The sequence below is a fragment of the Amblyraja radiata genome, chromosome 1 (genome assembly GCF_010909765.2).
Source record: "Amblyraja radiata isolate CabotCenter1 chromosome 1, sAmbRad1.1.pri, whole genome shotgun sequence".
NCBI classification, from domain to species: domain Eukaryota; kingdom Metazoa; phylum Chordata; class Chondrichthyes; order Rajiformes; family Rajidae; genus Amblyraja; species Amblyraja radiata.
The window spans coordinates 18,439,068-18,462,394 of record NC_045956.1 but is presented as its reverse complement, the minus strand read 5'-3'; positions in this window follow the sequence as shown (position 1 = coordinate 18,462,394).

The window sequence follows — 23,327 nt, the reverse complement described above, 5'->3', positions numbered from 1 at the left end:
GTTAGTTAGATAGAGCTCTGGGGGCTAGTGGAATCAAAGGATATGGGGAGAAGGCAGGCACGGGTTATTGATTGGGGACGATCAGCCATGATCACAATGAATGGCGGTGCTGGCTCGAAGGGCTGAATGGCCTACTCCTGCACCTATTTTCTATGTTTCTATGTTTCAGCCAGGGCCAGCAGATACGTTCCCATTGCCGATTTCCGAGGCCACCTTTACGGGCTGGTATCTCAGCTCCTTGACAGCCTTTCCGGTACTGGTACTGGTACTGTTGGACCTCTCTCGGAAGCCGTGACCTCTGTTGGTCTGGCAAAGCAGATAATCCAGAAATGCCCTGGAACCAAGGAGAGTGGAGCAGTAGTATACTGTCGGTACACAAAAATGCTGGAGAAACTCAGCGGGTGCAGCAGCATCTATGGAGCGAAGGAAATAGGCGATGTTTTGGGCCGAAACCCTTCTTCAGACAGTAGTATACTGTCACCTGATTCAGGTGTCTGAAGGCTGGTTCTTTCCTCACACACACTGATCAGGTTTGCTGTCTCATTCCCGGGAGTACTGTATGGAATGCACTCTAACAATGTGTTAGGGAGTCTATATTCTAAGGGTAACCTAATAAAATTATAGCAGAAATAATATTTTTAGGGGTTACCAGTTTTTCCCATCTGCCTATTGGGATGCATGCTTATTAAGATATATCAGTCCATTCAATTTTATATAGTTGACTCTTACACATCATTATGACAAGGGAATCTGCTCTGCTAATCCATCACCGAGCAGGAATAAAGAACTTACTTTAGAATTCACATCTGTATTTCCAGAACAATGCACACTCTTACAAGAAAACAACTGGGGCCATAGATCGTTTCACATATATTCCTGTTCCATCGTGGGATACACACCAATTCTCTGTTCGGTGTTAACCATGGCCAACGAGTTCATAAATGATTTTTATTGATACTGCTCCTTCTACTCTTATCTATTTCATCATTAAAGTTATTGAACCATGAAAAATAGGTAGAAGGCTTCTTCATATCAAAAGAGGGTCAGTCAAGGGAAGTCTGTTCCAGCCATGGTTTCAGTTGTGATAAGTAGATTTTCAGCCAGCACTTTGGATGAGGTATTTTATACAGTAGACAATTTTGCACAAATTTCTGTTGGCTGATCGGATTGTGCTTTCATAACATGTGGAGGCAGCAGTCTTTCATTGTACAAACGCTCCGTTTGATTTCACTTACTGGCCATGGATTTCCTTAGAGATTGGGTGTGTGCAAAAATAAAGCATCTTGATGAAGCTATTTTCACAAGTGAATGAGCAAGGGAGAAGGGTGCAGAACTGCATGAACTAAATTAGGCTCAAATTTGCTGACAAAGTAACAATAAGTCTCAAGTCTTTTGTTCTAACTGATGCATAAATCCTACATGCCTTTAAGCAACATTCTAACAGACTACTAGGTGTTGATTACTTCCACTAAACCATTTTAGTCTCTTAAAAAAATGTCACAATGTGGTCTCACTGTTTAAGTGGTTAATAAGTGTTGGAAATTTAAAAAATGTAAAACAGAAAAGGAAATCATCTTTTGTTCCTTAATTAATGTTTTGCTTCCGTTTAGTTATCTTATCTGTATCTGCATTGACTTTGAATACATTCACACTAATTTGCACTCCTTCCTTACCATTATTTATTTCACAACTTTCAATGAGGTTGGTGAAGGAGACAGAGAATTGCTTGACCTCTTCACCTAGATTCCAAATATTCCACTTCAGCCATATTGAGTTATTTATTCCACTAAATGCAATAATATTAGCTTGAACTTGCAGCAACCTGCTGGAGAACAGAACTTAAAAAAATAATTTTTAAAAATGCAGGCAAAATATGTAGGAAGGAACTGCAGGTGCTGATTTACACTGAAGGTAGACACAAACATCTGGAGTAACTCAGCGGGACAGGCAGCATCACTGGATAGAAGTGACAGGTCTGAAGAGGATCTCGGCCCGAAACATCACCCATTCCTTCTCTTCAGAGATGCTGCCTGTCCTGCTGAGTTACTCCAACTATTTGTGTCTATCAACACCAAAAAGGGCAGGGACAGGTGGAACTAATATCAAATGCTGAATGGGGACATGCTGCAGTAAATGATAGCTTTATATTAGTCAGTACTCTGCCATACCTAATGTACACGTATGCACTTTCTCATTTAAGTGAGAAACCATTTACTTTGCTTGACATTGCTTCTTATTACAGACTTCCCTTACTATAGATGGTTCACTTTTGTTTCTGAACGCAATCTACCTTGCATATTGATGTAAACAGCATAAATATCATCATCATGATGTGAATAATAATAAATGTATTTGATGATAGTTATTTTCCAGTCTTCACCACTGATGACTGCCCAAGCCTTTTAACCTGCTTCATCACACTGTCTCAACATCCAGGAGTGTGATGGAATATTCTCCACTGGCTTGGATGAGTGCAGCTTCAATAACTCTCAAGAAACCTGACAGCACACGGGAAATAGCAGCCTGCTTGAAACGTGTCCCATCCATTACCCCTTCAATCATTCCATTAGCGACACACATTAGTAGCAGTTTGTACCAGCTACAGGATGCACAGCAGCAATCACCAAGACTCTTCAGAAAGCATCTTCTCAACCCATGACCTCCACTGGCAGGAAAGACATGGGCAGTAAAAACCTGTGAATATCACTGGCTGGAAGTTGCCTTCTGAGTTACACATCGTCCCGACGTGGAAATATATTGCTGCTCTTCCACCATTGTTGGATCAAAATCTGGCAACTCCCTCCTTAACAGCATTATGGCTATACCCTCTCCACAAGGTTTTCAGAGGTTCAAGAAGTCGGCTAACCATCAACTTAGAGTTAGAAATCAGGCATACAGCACAGACACAGGCCATTCAGCCCAACTCATCCTTACCAACATGGCCCATCCAAGCTAATCCCTTTTACCTGCATTTGACCCATTTCCTTACAAAGCTTTCCTAACCATGCACCTTCATCTTCACCATAAAAAAAGAGGAACAATATTTATTGAGGATCTTGCCCATCTCCTGCGGCTCCACACATAGATAATAATTTTTATTCTTTCTCCAGTTACCCTTTTGTCCTTAATATAATGTAATCGGTTTTTGAAGACACATCCATAAAGATCGATGAGGGCAGAGCTGTTGTATATATGGACTTCAACAAAGCATTAAACAAGGTTCCGTATGGTAGGCTGCTCTGAAAGGTTATTTTGCAGATAGCGAAGATGGTTGTGAATAATTGCAGCAGGATCTTGATCAATTGGCCGGATGGGCTGAGGAATGGTTGCTGGAAATGTGATGTGTTACATTTTGGAAAGTCTAACATGGGCAGAACCTACAGTGAATGGTAGGGCTCAGGAGAGTGTTGTAGAGCAGAGGTGGTCTAGGGGTGCAGGTGCATGGTTCCTTGAAGGTGGTTGTAGGTAGATAGGGTGGCCAAAAAGGCTTTTGGCACATTGGCCTTCATCAGTCTTGAGTATTGAGTATAGAAGCTGGGAGGTCATGTTGCAGTTGTATAAGACGTTGATGAGACCGCATTTACAGTACTGTGTTCAGTTCTGGGCACCATGTTATAAGAAAGATGTCTTAAAAATAGCGGAGTCAGGGGATATGGGGATAAGGCAGGAATGGGGTACTGATTGGGGATGATCAGCCATGATCACATTGAAAGGCGGTGCTGGCTCCAAGGGCCAAATGGCCTACTCCTGCACCTATTGTCTATTGTCTATTGTCTATTGTTTATTGTCTATTGTCTATTGTCTATTGTCTATTGTTATCAAGCTGAAAGGCTACAGAAAATACTTATGAGGTGAAGTGTGCGCATGTGCGGGGCCTTGGTCTGGCGAGGCCTGCAGAATCAGCGATTATTTCCAGGCACTTTGAAGATGTGTATTACTGAAATGAGTTGCTTAAAGCTTAAATAAAGTTGAAGTAAATTAGAATTTTTCATTTGCTTCACAACAATTTAAGCAACTCAATCTCCGAAGTTAAGCAGTGTGACATTGAGATAGAGAAACTATTGAAACCACAACGCTTGGATCTGGATCGCAACTCACCTACTGCTGCAAAGGAATGGAAGCACTGGCTTCGTACACTAAATAACTTCTTTGATGAGTGTGGCGACAATGCACCAGACAAATTCAGGACATTACTAAGCTCTATCTCTTATGATGTATATGATTACATAGAGGAATGTACAACTTATGATTCTGCTATTGATGTACTAAGCAGACTCTTCTTTAAGATACCCAATGTAATATTTGCTCGACACCTCCTTGCTACTCGTAAACAAAAATCTGGTGAGTCACTTGATGAATTTTTACAAGAACTTCAACGATTTAGTAAAGACTGTGCCTTCAAAGCAGTTACAGCTGATCAATATCAACAGGAACTTATTCAAGACTCTTTTATCAATGGTTTGGCATTGCCTTTAATACGACAGAGACTATTACAAAACAAAACCTTGGATTTACAGTCAGCTTACGATCAAGCTTACTCATTAGACTTAGCTCAGAAAAATTCTGATGATTATGGCTCATCTAATGTGTATTCTGCTGCAACTACTACAAAAGAATCTCACCCAAGTACTAATATGGAGCAAGCTGAAACAATTTCTATTGATAAATGTGCCCTTGCTGCAGCATATACTTATTCAAAATGGAAATATTGCTTTTGCGGGGGTAATATTCATAATAGAGAGATATGTCCTGCTCGAGAGGCAACTTGCAATAGTTGTGGCAAGAAGGGACATTGTTCTATAGTATGCAAGTCCAAAGCAATTACTAAAAGTGTGACTGCTGCCATGTATATGCTTTTTTTATGTGCAATTACAGTTGCATTTCCTCAGAGCTTGTCTCGTGCAGCTACAACAGTATCCATCAATGGCCATACACTTAATGTACTACTTGATTCTGGCAGTTCAGAAAGTTTTATGTGAACAAATTGTGTCTCGACTAAATCTAACTATAATTCCTTCAAATAGAGAAATCTCGATGGCTCTGACCACTCTCAATACTCAAATTATTGGATCTTGTATTGTAGACTTTATTCTGAACAAAACTAGTTATAAATCTGTACGTCTTGGTATTTTGAAAAATTTGTGTAGCGATATAATTCTAGGTCAAGATTTTCAGAAACAGTACAGATCACTTCAAATAATGTATGAAGGAACTATGCCTGATCTTGTATTGTCAAATATTCGAGGTTTCCATTTGCCTTTCCTTGTCCAAATATGTCAGCTGCTACGGTTATTAAATGTTTAGATTAACTGTTTTCATTCTGTGGATTTCCAAGTTGCATACATTCTGATAGGGGCACCTGATTCATGTCAAAATATTTAAAAAACTACCTTTCTAATAGAGGAATTGCAACAAGTAAAACAACACCATATCATCCTATTGGAAATGGTCAGGTTGAGAGGCATCACACAATCATTTGGAAAGCAGTGAAACTGGCTTTAAAGTCAAATGATATACCAGATCAGCATTGGGAATGTGTTCTACCAGATGCATTACACTCCATCAGATCTCTACTGTCAACTGCTACCAATACTACTCCACAAGAGCGGTTCTTGAACTTCAAACGACGTTCTTCTAGTGGTACTTCTCTGCCATCATGGTTGACTAGCCCTGGGCCTGTGTTGCTTTGTCGGTATGTCCAATCAAATAAGAATGAGCCCTTTGTTGATGAAGTTTTGAACTGACTGATGTCAACCCTTCTTATGCAACTATCAAGTATCAGGATGGACATCAGTCAACTGTCTCACTTCGTGACCTTGCACCATGTCCGTCTTGTCCATCAGCTCCATCATTCCTTGATAATATTAATCGAGAACTTCCTTCAACACTCCCATCATCCCCAATGAAAACTTCTATAAGTAATTCTAAAATTGAAAATGTAAATAACAATATGAGTGAAGTTGATGACCAAGCAATATATGTACCACCAGCTATTGAAGCACCATTATCTCCAGATGTTCCAATGCTGCAATAATCATCAAGATATACTAAACCTCCTGACCATCTCAACTTATAAATAGGAGGGGAGAATGAAGTGGGCGCATGTGTGGGGCCTTGGGCCTGCGAGGCCTGCAGAATCAGTGATAATTTCCAGGTGCTTTGAAGATGTGTATTACAGAAATTAGTTGCTTAAAGCTTAAATAATGTTTAAGTAAATTAGAATTTTTCATTTGCCTCACAACATGAGGATTTTGCCAGGATCAGTTGGTCTGAGCTATATGGAGAGGTTCTTGGAGCGTAGGAGGATGAGGGGTGATCTTATAGAGGTGTATAAAATCATGAAAGGAATAGATCGGGTAGATACACAGTCTCTTGCCTAGTGTAGGTAAATCAAGGACCATAGGACATAGGTTTAAGGTGAAGGGGAAAAGATTTAATAGGAATCTGAGGGGTATTCTTTTCACACAAAGGGTGGCGGGTGTATGAAACAAACTGCCAAAGGAGGTAGTTGAGGCTGGGACTATCCCAATATGTCAGAAACAGTTAGACAGGTACATGGATAGGACGGGTTTGGAGGGATACTGGCCAAACGCGGGCAGGTGGGACTAGTGTAGCTGTGACATGTTGGCCGGTGTGGGCAAGTTGGGCTGAAGGGCCTGGTTGCACACTGTATCACTCTATGACTCTATACTTATAAAGTCAGAAGAAGGGTATCGACTCAAAAGCATTTTGTGTCTACCTTCGATTTGAACTAGCATCTGCAGTTCTTTCCTACACCTTATAAAGTCACATTGGATTCTCCTTACCCTTATCTCATGCCCCCTTTTTGCCTCCCTGATTTCCTTAAGTATACTCCTCAATCCCCAGTACTCTTCCAGGGATACACTTGATCCAGTTACTTTAGAGATACAATGCAGAAGCAGACCCTTTGGCCCACTATGTCCACGCCGACCAGTGATCGCCCCGTATACTAACACTACCCTACTCACTAAGGACAATTTATAATTTTACTGAGGCCAATTAACCAAAACCCTGCACGTCTTTGGAGTGTGGGAGGAAACCGGAGCACCTGATGCGGCACGGTTGCACAGTGGTAGAGTTGCTGCCTTACAAGGCTTGCAGCGCTGGAGCTCCATGTTTGTTCCCGACTACAGGTGTTATCTGTACGGAGTTTGTACGTTCTCCCTGTGACCGCTTGGGTTTTCTCCGAGATCCTCGGTTTCCCCCCACACTCCAAGGCCATACAGGCTTGTAGGGTTAATTGGCTTGGTATAAGTGTAAATTGTCCATAGCGTATGAAGGGTAGTAATAATGTGCAGGGATCGCTGATCAGTGCAGACCCGGTGGGCCGAAGGGCCTGTTTCCACGTTGACTCTCTAAACTAAACTAAACTAAACTAATCACCCGGAGAAAACCAATGTGGTCACAGAAAGAACGTACATACTCTGTACTGACAGTACACGTAGTCAGGTTAGAACCTGGGTCTCTGGTGCTGTAAGGCAGCAGCTCCACTCACTCTGCCACCCCCAGTTGCCGATACCTGACCAGGGCCTCCATTTCTTTCATCTTCCAGAGCTCCTTTCTCCTACCTGCCTTGTCCTTCATTCTGACTGGAAGACAGAAGCCTTGAACTCTTACTATCATCACACTTTTAAAGACAAGGCCAATTAAATGCGGTCAGCCTACAAAGATCACATGAACAAAATAAAACAAAAATTATTATTGAAAATTATTAATCATTGAAAAATGTTATGAACTGAAAGGAAATTCTGCCAGCTAATATTTCTCTGTTCTTGTGGCCAAATATGCAGATTAAGCAATGTTTCACGACTTTTGTCCACGATAATAAATGATCTTTCCTACATATCTATGTCTTATTCTTTCATTATCAATAGATTTTATTTCAATATGCAGGGGTTGCAAAGCTCTGGAAAAGTAATAAATAATGAAGATAATAAAAATAATGGATGTACGCTGACTGGCGAAATGGCATATAAAATACAACATAGGAAAGTGTGAAATGATTCATATTGGTGAGAAGAAGGAAATGAAGCAATATAAAAATAAATGATGCAAAAGGGGATAAAGCAATAATACCGGCAGATTTATGCACTCAAACTGGAAGAAGAAAATTAGAAGACTGATGGAAAGGTATTAATGACTTCGATCCATAGAGAACACACCAAAGACTTCATGAATAAAAAGTTATATATTACAGGTTATATAAGTCCTTACAAGAGTGCTGCAGCAATTCCTTTGGAGAGAAATTCAGGGTCTCAAAAGGGTGCAAACTAAATTCATTCACATTAAGAGAAATTTTAGTCACATGAGGGAAAGCAGAGATTTTGAAATGATTTCCTTTGAGCCGAAAAGGCCACGGAACACTAGTCAAGAAGTTAATTTTTTAAAAATGTACCTTGAATGTAAATGAAGGTAAATTATTTCCTGTAGTAACTAGAGGCAACAGATTTAACATAACTACCAAAAATCCACAGAGAATTAATATTGCGATCGGGACTATCTTGCTTGAAATTTTTGATTTCACTCAACACATTGCGGTTGTTAGTAAATGCTAGCCAGTTAGTTTTCAATAAACGTGCAGGCAGCGTCGTGATAGACTCCAGAATATCGATTCCCCATTTTGGATATTAATTAAATTGAGGTCTTACAGGTGAATCTGCTGAAGATGATCATAGAAATAATACGTCAACCAATAAACGTCAAATCCTGCAGATTCTAAAAATCTGAAACAAAAACAAAAAATGTTGGAAATATTCAGCAGAGAGAAAAAAAGGTCAATATTTCAGGTCAAGGTTTGAAGGGTCTAATGAAAATACTTAATGATCTAACAAAGCCTGCAGGGTCCGATGGTGGATCTTTAACCTGCTATGTTGAATCTCTTTCTCTTTCCACAGATGCTGCCTGACCTGCTGAGTATTTTCCACATTTTCCTCTTTTATTTCAATTCACATCAACCAACTGAGTTGAAGACTTCAGAAACCAAATATCAGGTAATCTAAATTACACGTGAATCATTGTATACATGGTATACATCTAGTCAGGTACGCACGCATGAAAATATGAAATAGCAATTGGAAAATGAGGACAAAGATAATTTAATTGAGATTTCCATAAAACTTCTCCAATATTCTGAGGGATTGAGATTTCCTATTGAAAATTTGTTACGAGAGGAGTTGTTCAGCAGTGCTTATGATTTGGTTCCCTGCTAAAAATGCTTGATTGTTCTCATGAATAGATAATTAATTATTATATGATCAGTATTTCCTGTGTTGATTACAAAGACTGCAGTTGAAAAAGAGACCGCAGATGCTGTAATAGAGTCAAAAAATGAAATGCTCAGCGGGAAAGGCAGAATCTTTGGAGGGAAATGGATAGACAACGTGTCTGGCTGGAGCCCTCCTTTAGACTAGGGGGCCGCACACTGACACAGTCGTAGAGTGTTGTCTTACCGTGCCAGAGGCGCGGGTTTGATCCTGACTACGGGTACTGTACTATACGGAGATTGTACATTCTCCCCGTGACAGCGTGGGTTTTCCCTGGGTGCTCCGGTTTCCTCCCACACTCCAAAGATGTACAGATTTGAAGGTTAATTAGCTTTGGTAAATTTCGTAAATTGTCCCTAGTGTAGAGGATGGTGCTAGTGCATGGGGATCACTCGTCAGCATGATCTCGGTGGGACGAAGGGCCTATATCCACACTCTACCTCTAAACTAAACTAAACTAAACTAGAAGATGTACATTACAAGGGAATCTTCAACAAAATCTTCAGGATTTCTGTGTTTAACTGCACTTGAGAAAACACCAATAATAATGGCAAATATTAACAGCCTCTTCTCTTTCATGACTGGAAATTCCTGGTAATATATTTCTCTAGGTTAAATGCTTATAAAGAAAATTGTTCTGGGCTTTGAGACTGGGACTAATGGGATACCTCATTCAAAGAGCAAATGTAAGTATGAGGGGCTTGATGCTTCTGTTTTAATTGTATTAAACATTTTTTCAAAGATACTCTTTCTGCTGTTCCCTGCACTGCTGGGCTTTCAGTTCTAACATATGCCTTGGGGATATCATTAAATAACCTATTATTGCTTGGTAAGGAGAGATATTTTTAATGATGTTGCAAGGCGGTTCTTTAATTGTCATTAAACGCGTTGACCATTTGGTTAATATTTTTTAACAAAACCTTTTTAGTATTGTTTTCTAGAAATTAAAAAATTCTAGTCTCTAATATCCCTGAAGATTGAAGATAATGAGGCACATGACATTTTTGAGAAATCCCCTTGGCTTTTTTAAATCTTCAAAAATGTTTCATTAGAATCCATTCTCATTGCTATAAATCTGCCAACATTTTGATATTGGAATGGGTTTAGTGTTGTCACATACACTAAGATACAATGAAAAACATGTTTGCCTGCTATCCAGTCAACTCACACCATACACGGATACAATCAAGCCATGCACAAGTACAACAAGGAGTAAAATTAAATAACCAGAGTGCAGAGTAGAGTGTTACAACTATGGTGACAGTGAAGATTAAAAAGTGCAAGGGCCGCAATCAGGTAGGTTGGAAGATTTGGACTAAATCCTTAGCTCATTAGTGGACTGCTCACTGGTCTGATAACACTGGGTAAGAAGCTGCCCCTGAATCTGTTGGTATGTGCTTTCAAGCTGTTGTACCTTCTGCCCGACCGGAGAGGGGAGAAGATGAAATGTGTAGAAAGGAACTGCAGATGCTGGTTTAAGCTGATGATAGACACAAGAAGCTGGAGTAACTCAGCGGGTCAGGCAGCATCTCTGGAGAAAAGGAATAGGTGATGTTTCATCAGAAGACCCTTCTTTAAACTGATGTTTCGGGTCGAGTGTCTAACCCGCTGAGTTACTCCAGATTTTTGTGTCTATCTTCAGAGAGGGGAGAAGATGGGAGGACTGGGGTGTAAGTGGTCCTTGATTACATTGATTGCATCGTCAGATGGAGTTGATGTCAAAGTATAGATGGCTTGCTTGATGTTTGACTTATTTTTTTCAATGTCCTCAAACACTGCTCCTTCTAAACAATCATCAATTTAAGTAGTGTTCAAAAGGGAACTGCAGATGCTGGAATATCGAAGGTACACAAAATTGCTGGGGAAACTCAGCGGGTGCAGCAGCATCTAATAGACTGTTTACTTATTCCAAAAACTGTATCTGCATGAGAAAATGATTATTTTTGTGATAATATTTTTGATTAAAATATATTTATTTGCAACAGGAAGCAAAGCAGTACACATACCTCAGTATGCTTTAGAAGTAGAGATGGTTGAAAGTGTAGAAGTAGAGAGGGCTGAAAGCTTTAAGTTCATAGGAGGCAATAGACAATAGACAATAGACAATAGGTGCACGAGTAGGCCATTCGGCCCTTCGAACCAGCACAACCATTCAACGTGATCATGGCTGATCATCCACAATTAGTACCCCGTTCCTGCCTTCTCCCCTTGACTATCCCTTGACTCTGCTATCTTTAAGAGCTCTGTCTTATGCCCCTGTCCCACTTAGGAAACCTGAACGGAAACCTTTGGAGACTTTGCGCCCCACCCAAGGTTTCCGTGCAGTTCCCGGAGGTTTTTGTCAGTCTCCCTACCTGCTTCCACTACCTGCAACCTCCGGCAACCACCTGCAACCTCCGGAAACCACTCGGAAACCTTGGGTGGGGCGCAAAGTCTCTAGAGGTTTCCGTTCAGGTTTCCTAAGTGGGACAGGGGCATTACTCTCTCTTGAAAGCATCCAGAGAACCAGTCCCTATGAGGCAGAGAATTCCACAGACTCACAACTCTCTCTGTGAAAAAGTATTTCCTCATCTCCGTTCTAAATGGCTTACCCCTTATTCTTAAACTGTGGCCCCTGGTTCTGGACTCCCCCAACATCGGGAACATGTTTCCTGCCTCTAGCGTGTCCAAACCCTTAATAATCGTATATGTTTCAATAAGATAACCTCTCATCCTTCTAACTTCCAGAATAAACAAGCCCAGCCGCTCCATTCGATCAACACATGACAGTCCTGCCATCCCAGGAATTAACCTTGTGAATTCCAGGTTATGGCCAGCAACCAGGAATTCCAGGAATCGCCAGCAACCAGCAAGCAGAGGGGGGAGGGGGGTGGCAGGAGAGAATGTGTGGACATGGATTGAAAGATGGTTATGGCCTGGACGACAGTTGGTCACATTACATGGGTCTTTCGGACAGGGGAAGTAAAACAAGTGGGATGCTCCAAGGGTCAGTGCTTGACCAATCAATTATTTATTATCAAAGATAGACACAAAATGCAGGAGTAACTCAATGGGACAGGCAGCATCTCTGGATAGAAGGAATGGGTGCTGTTTCAAGACCCTTCTTCAGACTGTCAGGTGAGATACAGAAATAAGCAAGTGTAAGGTGTAAGAACGAGACAAAGGGGATAGAGATCAAGGAAAATGTAGAATAGATCTTTGTTAGCTATTTATTATCTATTTGTTATTTAGCATAGATCACTTGAAGGATAGAGCAGAATGTAAGAAGGGATCCAGGTTTGCTGATGACATGAAATAAGGAAATAAGGAAATTGTGGAATTCCCTGCCAATTTGTGGAATTCCCTGCCACAGAGGGCAGTGGAGGCCAGGTCACTGGATGGATTTAAGAGGGAGTTAGATAAAGCTCTAGGGGCTAGAGGAATCAAGGCATATGGGGAGAAGGCAGGCACGGGTTATTGATTGGGGATGATCAGCCCATTCATCACAATGAATGGCCTCCTCCTGCACCTATTTTCTATGTTCTATGTTTCTAAGGCACAAAGTCATGCTGTTGTGATGATACTTGGACTCTGCAACAGGATGTGGATAGATTGGGTGAATGGGCAAAAACTTGGCAAATAAAGTTTAATGTGAGAAAATCTGAGGCTATGTACCTTGGTAGGAGGAATCGAAAGGCAAGCTATTATCTAAATGGCAAAGACTGCAAACGAGTAGATTAAGAAGGATCAAGATGTTTTTGTGTATGAAACACAACACATGACCTGATAGATGATGCAGTTAAGAGGCCATAGGCGCATTGGCTTTTATTGCCAGGTATTGGGAGTTTGAAAATAGAGAAGCATTGTTACTAATGGTCACTTAAATGTTACTTTGGAAATTAGCAAACAAAAAAAATAGCTGCCTTGGAAAAATAGTCGATAGTGTTTCCATATAACCAGCACACAGTAATCATAGACCATTGTCATTTTTACCATAGGTGGTCATTGAAATTGACTGGAATCACATCTATTGACAATTGTCAGTCATACTCTATGAAACAATGCTACATGGAGCCTGTAGTATTTTTAGTCTGTACTAACAAAAATAAACGTACCTATTAAAAAATATTTATTTTTAAAAATCATGTGGGGGAAATAACTTTATTAAGGTGAATCTGAAACTCTCTAGCTCTGAACCCTTTTTTCCCCATTGACACAATTATTTACAATTATAAAATATTTTCTCTAAGACGAGGTTTCTCAGTAAAGCATCTATCTCATTATAGTTTTTGTGTATCTATGCCAGCTCAAAAATATGAGTACTAACAAGTCTTTAAACTCCTCATTTATTTCTTGTACCTTTCATAAATCGTAAATCTGTACTGACAATTTTACACTCTCAGTAGGTACTTTCTGAATCATGAATCCACAATCAATAAACCAGTGTCTGCCCATGGAAACACCCTAGACTGTTTATTCCAAGGCGGCATTTTTTTCTGCTTGTCAATTTCTAAAATAACATTTAAGTGGTTTGCTAGTTCCCAACATAAATCACATTATAACTAATTGAGCCCTAGAGATTCCTAATTCATCAATTGCATTATGTCCAATTTGTGTTAGGAAGTCTGCGTCGTGTAAGTCTGAGTATGTGAGTCTGAAAAATGGTTTCTGACCTGAAATGTCACCCATTCCTTTTCTCCAGAGATGCTGCCTGACCCGCTGAGTTACTCCAGCACTTTGGATCTATCTTTTGCTTTATGAAAATATGTGTTATTGCAAAACTATTTTTTATCCTAAATCTACTAAATTTTCTGAGGCAGTAACTTCGTGAAGCATAAAAAAGTGATTGCCAAAGTTGCTTTGTGTACATGCAGATGCATTCTGGAGGTTTCAGTGACATAATATACATTAAGGTGCAAGAGCACAAACATTTGTGAACAACCTATTGAGACAGGTAGGGAACTGGTTAAGAGGTAAGAGACAGAGAGGGAAAAAATGGTATGGGTTAAACTGGTGGAATGTGATCTATGATCCTCCAAGTTAAGTCATTGAACAAAGTCTACACCAAAATTATAATCATTTAAATTTTATTTGGTTCAAAACAACTCTTACAAGTCAGTTTTCTAACAAACCAATCAGTTTGGGTTATTCAATAGGGGTGATATTATCTATTCTTATTGTGAGCAACATTTTTTTGCAGTTCCTTGTCTTCCGCAAGCTCATATCTTAAGATCATAAGTGATAAGAGCAGAATTAGGCCATTCGGCCCTTCAAGTCTATACCATTCAATCATGGCTGATCTATCTCTCCCTCCTAACTCCGAATATAAATCAATATTTTCTAGACCTTTTATGAAATGTACATTTCAAACCAATTTGTTTGTGCAATGATAATTTGTAAATACATTTTGTCATCTTTAAAGCATAACATGTTAATTCAAAAAGTCAAATGATATTGTAAAAGTTATAATTCTTCTCAGTGAATAGGACTATTTGGTCTCTGTCCAATGTCAACTTAGTTTGTATTATATTACCTCATATCTAATATCTTCTTTAATCTCGTATCTTGCATCATCTTCTTTGATATTCTTTTGCACATTCAATCTCTTGCTTATCAGGTTCAATGCCTGGGATATACCTGGAGAGATATTCATCGTCTGACACATCAGTTGAACCAAATTTCATAACTGGGATACAACACACACATTGCTATATTGCACGTTCAGTGTATTCATCCAAGAATACATTTCTACCCCATCAAGATTGTCTTTCCAGATTATTTATTTGCTGTAACACACAATCTGATTTATCCTGAAATTGGGCTATAAGATTACAATATGTAGCTTTAGTATATTCAAATGCCTTAAATATTGAGTTCTGTTTACTGAAATTAATTGATTATTGGATGTATTCTACAATTACAGACACAACAGCTATATTCTATGTTGCCTGCTTCTTCTTCTTCTTGCTTATGGCATGCAGAGCCTAAAGTTGTCGGACAACTTGTTCTATTTGATCTTATTTGATTATGCACGCTGGGTTGATTGCATTCATCGAAACAGGGCGGACCACGTGAAGGTTGCAATCTTCAACCCCAGTTGTCTGCTGCATCCTATTTATCTAACATTTGCTATTTTTTATAGACTCATAGAGTTATACCACATGGAAAGAGGCCTTTCGGCCAAACATCCATGCTAACCAAGTTTACAACATGAACTAGTTCTATTTTTTCTATGTTTATTCCAGATCACTCTAAATCTTCTCTATCTATGTAACTACTCAAACGTCTTTTAAACTTTGCAATTGTACTCACATTTACCTCTTACCTATTCCACATATCCACCATCCTCTGTGTGAAAAAGGTGCTCCTCAGGTCCCCTTTAAAACATTCCTCTCTCGAAAACATGTGCCCTCTAGTTTTATCTGCCAGCTGGAAATAATTGAGGCAGGTACAATAACAAGCATTTAAAATACATTTGGATAGATGCATGGATAGGAAAGGTTTAAAGGGAGTCTGAAGAAACGTCTTGACCCAAACCATCACCCTTTCCTTCTCTCCAAAGATGCTGCCTGTCCCGCTGAGTTACTCCAGCTTTTTGCGTCTGTGCAAGGTTTAGAAGGATATGGGCCAAATGTGGGTAAATGGGACTAGCTAAGATGGCCGGCATGGGTTGGGCCGAAAGGCCTGTTTCTATGCTGCCTGCCCTGTGACTCTAATGTCAACAGTGACAGGTTCTAAGTGGCAGCAGACAACTAATGATTTTAGCTCTCAATTTTCTGCAAGTACATTAGCTAATTTTACAGCAAGCAATGTAATTAATTGTAAATAAATTCAAGTTAAATATAATTAATACCACCGTAACAACTCTCATTTGCTCCAGTTATAAATTGTGGAATATATATTAAACATTTTTATATCGCTAATTCCTTGGAGTGAGCAGCAAGCTGGAAAGTTGAATCATCATCTGATTAACTGGAATCAGATAACTGAGTATCCTATCCGACAGATACTCAGAGAATTGTTTGTTGGGTTCACAGCAAAGATAAATGGAATCAAGTTCCCAAAGTCAGGATCAAAGTAGAAGCTTCAACAATGATCAAAAAGGTGACAACAAATGAGTCTTCTGTAAGGTGTAGGGAAGAACTGCAGATGCTGGTTTAAACCGAAGATAGACACAAAAAGCTGGAGTAACTCAGTGTGACTGACAGCATCTGTGGAGAGAAGAATGGGCGACGTTTCAGGTCGAGACCCTTCTTCAGTGCTTAAGGATAAGAGAAACGAGAGATATAGACGATGATGTAGCGAGATAAAGAACTATGGATCAGCAATTTGATTTTTGTTTTAAAAGAACAAATTTGCCAACATGCATAATTATCACCATATATCAATATTGGTGGCAACTCTGTCAGTGTGTCATCGTTTAGATAGCAGCATCTCGCATAACATTCAGAAATCACTGAAACCTGTTCAGAATGTAACATTCATTGATATTTTAGGAGGATTGAAGCTAGGAGAGGGAAAATGCTGATTTAAAACCTCCACTATCTTGTGGCCATATCCAATCATTGAAAAGGCTTCAGGAGTAAACCTCAAGAAAATCCGGAGTCGGAGCCCCTAAGGCAGTTTGTCGTTGTCTATAACCTCGCTCTGGCAGCTCCTGCGACGGAACTGGTGCCAAACTGTAACGGCCCTGCTGTTCCTTTGGATTGATCAGCGACGTGGAGAGGGGGGGACGTGCTGCATGGGCAACAGCCTGTCCTCCATATGATATCGCCCAGGCTTGCATCCAACCAGGATCCATTACCCATGGTCAGTCATGACCAAGGGGGGCCTACTATAACTAAGAAGCTAGCCATTGAACATGGGACATTTGCACCATTGCAACTATTCGGGAGAAGACAATAAATGTTTACGCTAACTGGTTGTCATTGATACTTTCATATATTTGAAACCTGTTCTCATGGGAAAGTGTCGTATACATTTTTTAATGCATGAGGTATAATTGGATATGTAATGTTGTAATAGTCTATAATTAGTTAATTTCTTATAAACTATTATAGTCTAACTAAATGTCTGAAGAAGGGTCTCAACCCGAAACATCACCCATTCCTTCTATTCAGAGATGCTGCCTGTCCTGCAGTCACTCTATTTCGGTGCAAACCAGCATTTGCAGTTCCCTCCTATACATTACTAGTTAACAGTCTGGGTCTAAACGGTAGCCTCACCCAAGCAGAGACTGGGGTGGGAAAGAGAGTGCAGAGGGGTTGATAAAGAAGGGAAGGAAAGAGGAAGAGAAAGCTAAAAGAGTGAATAGAGAGAGTGCAGAGGTGAGGAGTATGATTAAAGGAGGAGGGAGAAAAGATGTGGGGTACAGGGTGAAGGGGGAAGGGTCAGAGCATGGGGAGGGAGTAGAAGAAAGGGAAACATACAGAATGAGGGAGTAGATAGTGGGTGGGAAGTAGAAGGAGCAGCAATGGAGCAGAGAAGTGAACGGAGACGAAGACAAATGAAGAGGGAGGGTGGAGACACAAGAGGCTACAGATGCAGTGATCTTGTGCAAAGTGCTGGAGGAACTCAGCTGGTCATGCAGAACCTGGAGAGTTTATCGAGAAACTTCTTCAGATCCTGTCAATGCCAAAAATGTTAAAGTTAGGTAGATAATAGTATCAATTGAAACTGGATTGATTATTGTTATATTTGAGTTTAAAATGCATGGAACGTTGCCTGTACTACCGAGTTTCTCCAGTGTCTCCAACAGAGACAGGGTCCTCAGAATATATGCTGAATAAAGTCCTTTTACATTAATATCTTCAGTCTCCTTGTGATTCGTTCAGTCACAAAAGCGGGTACTCAGACTGGATATGTGGGCTACGTCTGTGCAGCAGAGCATCTATTTCAGTAATTCTAAGACTCCTTACTATTAGAGTAAATCCCAATTCTGTCAAAACCTTGTGTTAGCTAAGATATTACATACAAAAAAAACAAGACACTGGTGCACAGTTAAACATTATACCTCAGAAATGAATTGAAACCAACTCTCTCTCTCCCTCCCTCCCTCTCTCTCTCCCCCCCTCCCCCCCTCTCTCCCTCTCTCTCTCTCTCTCTCTCTCTCTCTCTCTCTCTCTGTCCCCCCCTTTATCCCCCTCCCTCTCTCTCTCTCTCTCTCTCTCTCTCCCTCTCCCCTCCTCTCTCTCTGTCTCCCCCCTCTCTCTCTCTCTCTCTCTCTCTCTCCTCTCCATCGCCCTTCCTCTTCGCTCTATCTCTCTCTCTCTCTCGTCTCCGTCTCTCTCGTCATCTCTCTCCTCTCTCTCTTTCGCTATCTCTCTCTTCTCACTATCCTCTCCTCGCTCTTCGGTCTCTCTCTCTCTCTCGGTCTCTCCCCCCCTCTCTCTCTCTCAACCACTGATCGCATTACACATTTTGAGTCATAAGAGTAGATTATTGATCCAATGGAATTCTCTAAGGAACCACATTGTTCATCTAATTTCCAGGTTCATCAATATTTCTCTCTTTGCCACCAATCAAATGTTTACAATCATTCAACCTGAAGCTTGTGCAGAAGCATTCCGTGCAACCTGAAGGTGACAAGACGGCATGAGGAATTACAACCAGATCCTTGTTTCAATCACGTATGAGTGGTAGATTTGGCTGGTGCTTTGTCAGGGATGTATGCAATATAACTTATGGAGGAGAATATTTCTGAGAGGTATAACATCTGTAAATCAGGGATATCAATCCTGCAATGCAACAATTACACATCACAAATGAAAACTGTGTTAACTCGAGGATATAAGTGTGGAGAAATGAAGCATCTATATTACTAAAAGTCTGTTCTTGACCAGTTTTGGCGATCTGTGCTGCGATTTCCGAGAGAACGCCGCCACCTACGGCCGTCATTTTTGGCCACCTCGCTCAGAGCCCCCCTCCGCCGCATGTGTGCCGAGGATTTTTCCAGTCGATGAAAAATGACAGAGATATTAATGATTTTACAAAATTCCCCATTCTCTCTGCTGCCCCCGCTGGCGGCAGGGGGGATGGACTATAAAACCAGGAAGTGGTGTGCCTCAATTAGTCTGCAAGCTGGAGGAAGGCAGAGGGTCACGTTTCTCTGAGCTGTGAATAACACTGAACACATGTTCACACAACTGTGAGTAAGTACCCTTAATGTGGTTTGAAAATGAAAATATTATTATTTTATTATTTTATTTTTATTATTATTTGTTTATTTGTTCCGAACAAGCAAAGACATAAATAGGAATAAATAACAACAACAAAGTCGAAATAGTCAAACCATTGGACATTCCAGGCAATATTTGCAAAGCAATGAAAAACATAAAGCAAAATTTAAATGTCCAACACTTTTTCTTTACAAGCTCGAAAAGGAGTGAGAAGAAGAATAACTTATTTAATCTCACCCCTTCTCCCTAAACCCTTCTTCCATATTTAATAATTAATTAATTAATAATAATAATACCCAGGACAATTTTTAGAGATGCATACAAACATATATATACATACAACTGATATACACATACAAGTAATATGTATGAAGTAACCAAAAAACATAAATAAATAATAAATAAAATAATAAACAAACATTAACCCCTGTTTGTCAACCATCCCCTTCATCCCTGTACCTTGTGAAAAAAAGTTTTTTGTATGTCATTTTGAACTGGTTCATGTTTGGACATTGCTTTAACTCCACATTCAAACTGTTCCACAATCCTACTCCACAGACCGAAATACAAAAAGTTTTTCTGGTCGTGCGGACTCTTTGTACCTTAAAATTAAATATTCTTCTTAAATTATAACCCCCCACTCGCTCATTGAATAATTTTTGTATATTTCCAGGTAAGTTTTTATTTTTGGCCCTAAACATTATCTGTGCTGTTTTAAATGCAACCAAATCTGCTAATTTTAATAATTTTGACTGTAAGAATAATGGATTAGTGTGACCCAGATACCTGACATTGTGAATAATACGTATTGCTCTTTTTTGCAGAATAGTTAATGAATGTAGCGAACTTTTATAGTTATTGTCCCAGACTTCTGCACAGTAATTTAAATAGGGTAAGATAGTGAACAGTAGAGAATGCGGAGTGATTTGTGATCCAGAACCTGCTTAACTTTGTGTAATACAGAAATGCTTTTTGACAGTTTGGATTGTACATGTTTAATGTGTGATTTCCAGCTGATTCTATCATCCATTATAACCCCAAGAAATTTATTTTCATGAACTCGTTCAATTTCAACCCCATTTATCTTTATATTTGCTTGTGTATTTGTTCTGCAATTACCAAATAACATTATTTTGGTTTTGCTCAAGTTTAATGATATTTTGTTCCTGTCAAACCATGTTTTCAGTTTGCCCATTTCTTTTGTTATTTTATCCAGTAGTTGTTTTAAATTCTCCCCAGAACAAAAAATATTTGTGTCGTCTGCAAACAAGACCAGTCTCAAGGCATTGGACACATTACAAATATCGTTTATATACATGATGAATAGTTTTGGACCCAACACTGACCCCTGGGGGACACCACAAGCAATGTCCAAACATGTAGAACTGTAGCTGCCCAGCTTCACAAACTGTTGCCTGTTACTTAAATAGCTTTTTATCCAATCCAGTACTAGACCTCTGATGCCATACCTTTCTAATTTTTTTAATAAAATATCATGATTGATCGTATCAAATGCTTTCTTTATATCAATAAATATCCCAGCTGCATATAGTTTATTGTCAATAGCGTTTGTGATATATTCAATTGATTCTATTATTGCAAGTGATGTTGATCTGTTTGATCTGAATCCATATTGACTTTCAGTGATTAGTTTATGCTTTTCGACAAATATTTCTAGTATTTTGGAGAATTGAGGGAGTAAAGATCTGTAGTTTGTGAAATGATGCTTGTTCCCAGTTTTGTATATTGGTATGACTTTTGCTATTTTCATTTTGATTGGAAAAGTACCGGTTTGGAAAGATAAATTACAGATGAATGTTAGAGGTTTGGAAATCCCCTCAATGACCATCTTAACTAACGACATGTCAATATCGTTGAAATCAGTAGACATTTTGTTTTTATATGTTTTAACAATGTCCAACAGTTCTTTTTCATCTACTGCCATAAGAAACATAGAGCAGGGATTTCTCTCCAATAAATTCTCAGGAGTTTCTCCAGATGTCCCTGGATCAGGGATTTGTTTAGCCAGGTCTGGTCCAACATTTACAAAAAAATTATTAAAGCTATTAGCTACATCCTCCATATTATAATTTTCATTGTCCTTATCAATAAAATACTTCGGGTAGTTTGTTTTCCCCGGGCCATTTCTGATAATACTATTAAGTATACTCCATATTCTTTTTATGTTGTTTTTGTTATCATCTAATATTTTCTTATAATAATCTTTCTTGCTTGTTCTTACAATATAAGTTAACTTATTTTTGTAATTTTTATATTTATTTTCTGCATCTTTAGTTCTCTGTCTTATGAAATCTCTGTATAGTGCATTTTTAAAAATATGGTTAAAGTAAAAAAGCACTGCCTGCAAATGGTTGTTTGGGGGGTTTGGGTTGAAATAAAAAGACACTCCCTCTCCCCCCCCCCCTCTCCTCTCCCCCTCTCCTCTCCCCCCCTCTCCTCTCCTTCCTTCTCCTCTCCCCCCCTCTCCTGTTCCCCCTCTCCTCTCCCCCCCTCTCTTCTCTCCCCCCCTCTCCTCTCTCCCCTCCCTCTCCTCTCCCCCCCTCTCCTCTCCCCCCCCCTCTCCTCTCCCCACCTCTCCTCTCCCACCTCTCCTCTCTCCCCCCCTCTCCTCTCCCCCCCTCTCCTCTCTCCCCTCCCTCTCCTCTCCCCCCCCTCTCCTCTCCCCCCCTCTCCTCTCCCCCCTCTCTTCTCTCCCCCCCTCTCCTCTCTCCCCTCCCTCTCCTCTCCCCCCTTCTCCTTTCCCCCCCCTCTCCTCTCCCCACCTCTCCTCTCCCCACCTCGCCGCTCTCCCCCCCTCTCCTCTCCCCCCCTCTCCGCTCTCCTCCTGCTCTCTCCTCTCCCCCCCCTCTGCCTCCTCTCCCCCCCCTCTCCTCTCTCTCCCCTCCCTCTCCTCTTCCCCCCCCCTCTCCTCTCCCCCCTCACCTCTCCCGCCCCTCTCCTCTTCCCCCCCTACTCCTCTTCCCCCCCTCTCCTCTCCACCCCCCGCTCCTCTCCCCCCGCCTCTCCCCCCCTCTCCTCTCCCCCTCCTCTCCTCTCCCCCCCTCCTCTCCCCCCCTCTCCTCTCCCCCCTCCTCTCTCCCCCCTCTCCGCTCTCCCCCCTCTCCTCTCCCCCCCTCTCCTCTCCCCCCTCCGCTCCCCCTCACCTCTCCCCCCCTCTCCTCTCCCCCTCTCCTCTCCCCCCTCTCCTCTGCCCCCTCTCCTCTCCACTACCCCCTCTCTCTCCCCTCTTTTTCACCCCTCCTCCCCTCCTCCCCTCCATCCCCTCCCCCACCGTCCCTCCCCTAAACCCCCCTCCCCTCCACACACCCCTACCCCCTTCCCTCCACCCCTCCTCCCCCTCCCTGCTCCCCACCTCTCCCCCTCCCCTCACCTTACCCCCTCTCAGCACACCCCCTCACTCCCCCCCTCCTCTCCCCCCCTCTCCTCTCCCCCCTCTCCTCTCCCCCCTCCTCTCCCCCTGTCCTCAACCCCCTCTCCTCTTCCCCCCTCTCCTCTCCCCCCCTCTCCTCTCCCCCTCTCCTCTCCCCCCTGCTCTCCCCCTGTCCTCAACCCCCTCTCCTAAAGGAGCATTTGTTGCATGAATATTAAGTGGGTACTAATTAATTTGAGGGTAGAGAGCAGTTACACAGTAAGTGTTGATGCAGAGGGAACACATCTAGATAAGGAGGTCATTATTTTGCATATCGTTGTACATGATTGAAGTGTGTTTTGAGATAAGTTAGGACATAATTGAAATTCCACTTGTATTTTGATTAAGCTGTGTTGTGGGAGTTCAGCAATGGAATAATCTATAATGAGACATGTGTGGTGTAGACAGGTGGGTTTGGAAACCCATCTGTACATAAACTAATGTGCTCAACCTGGG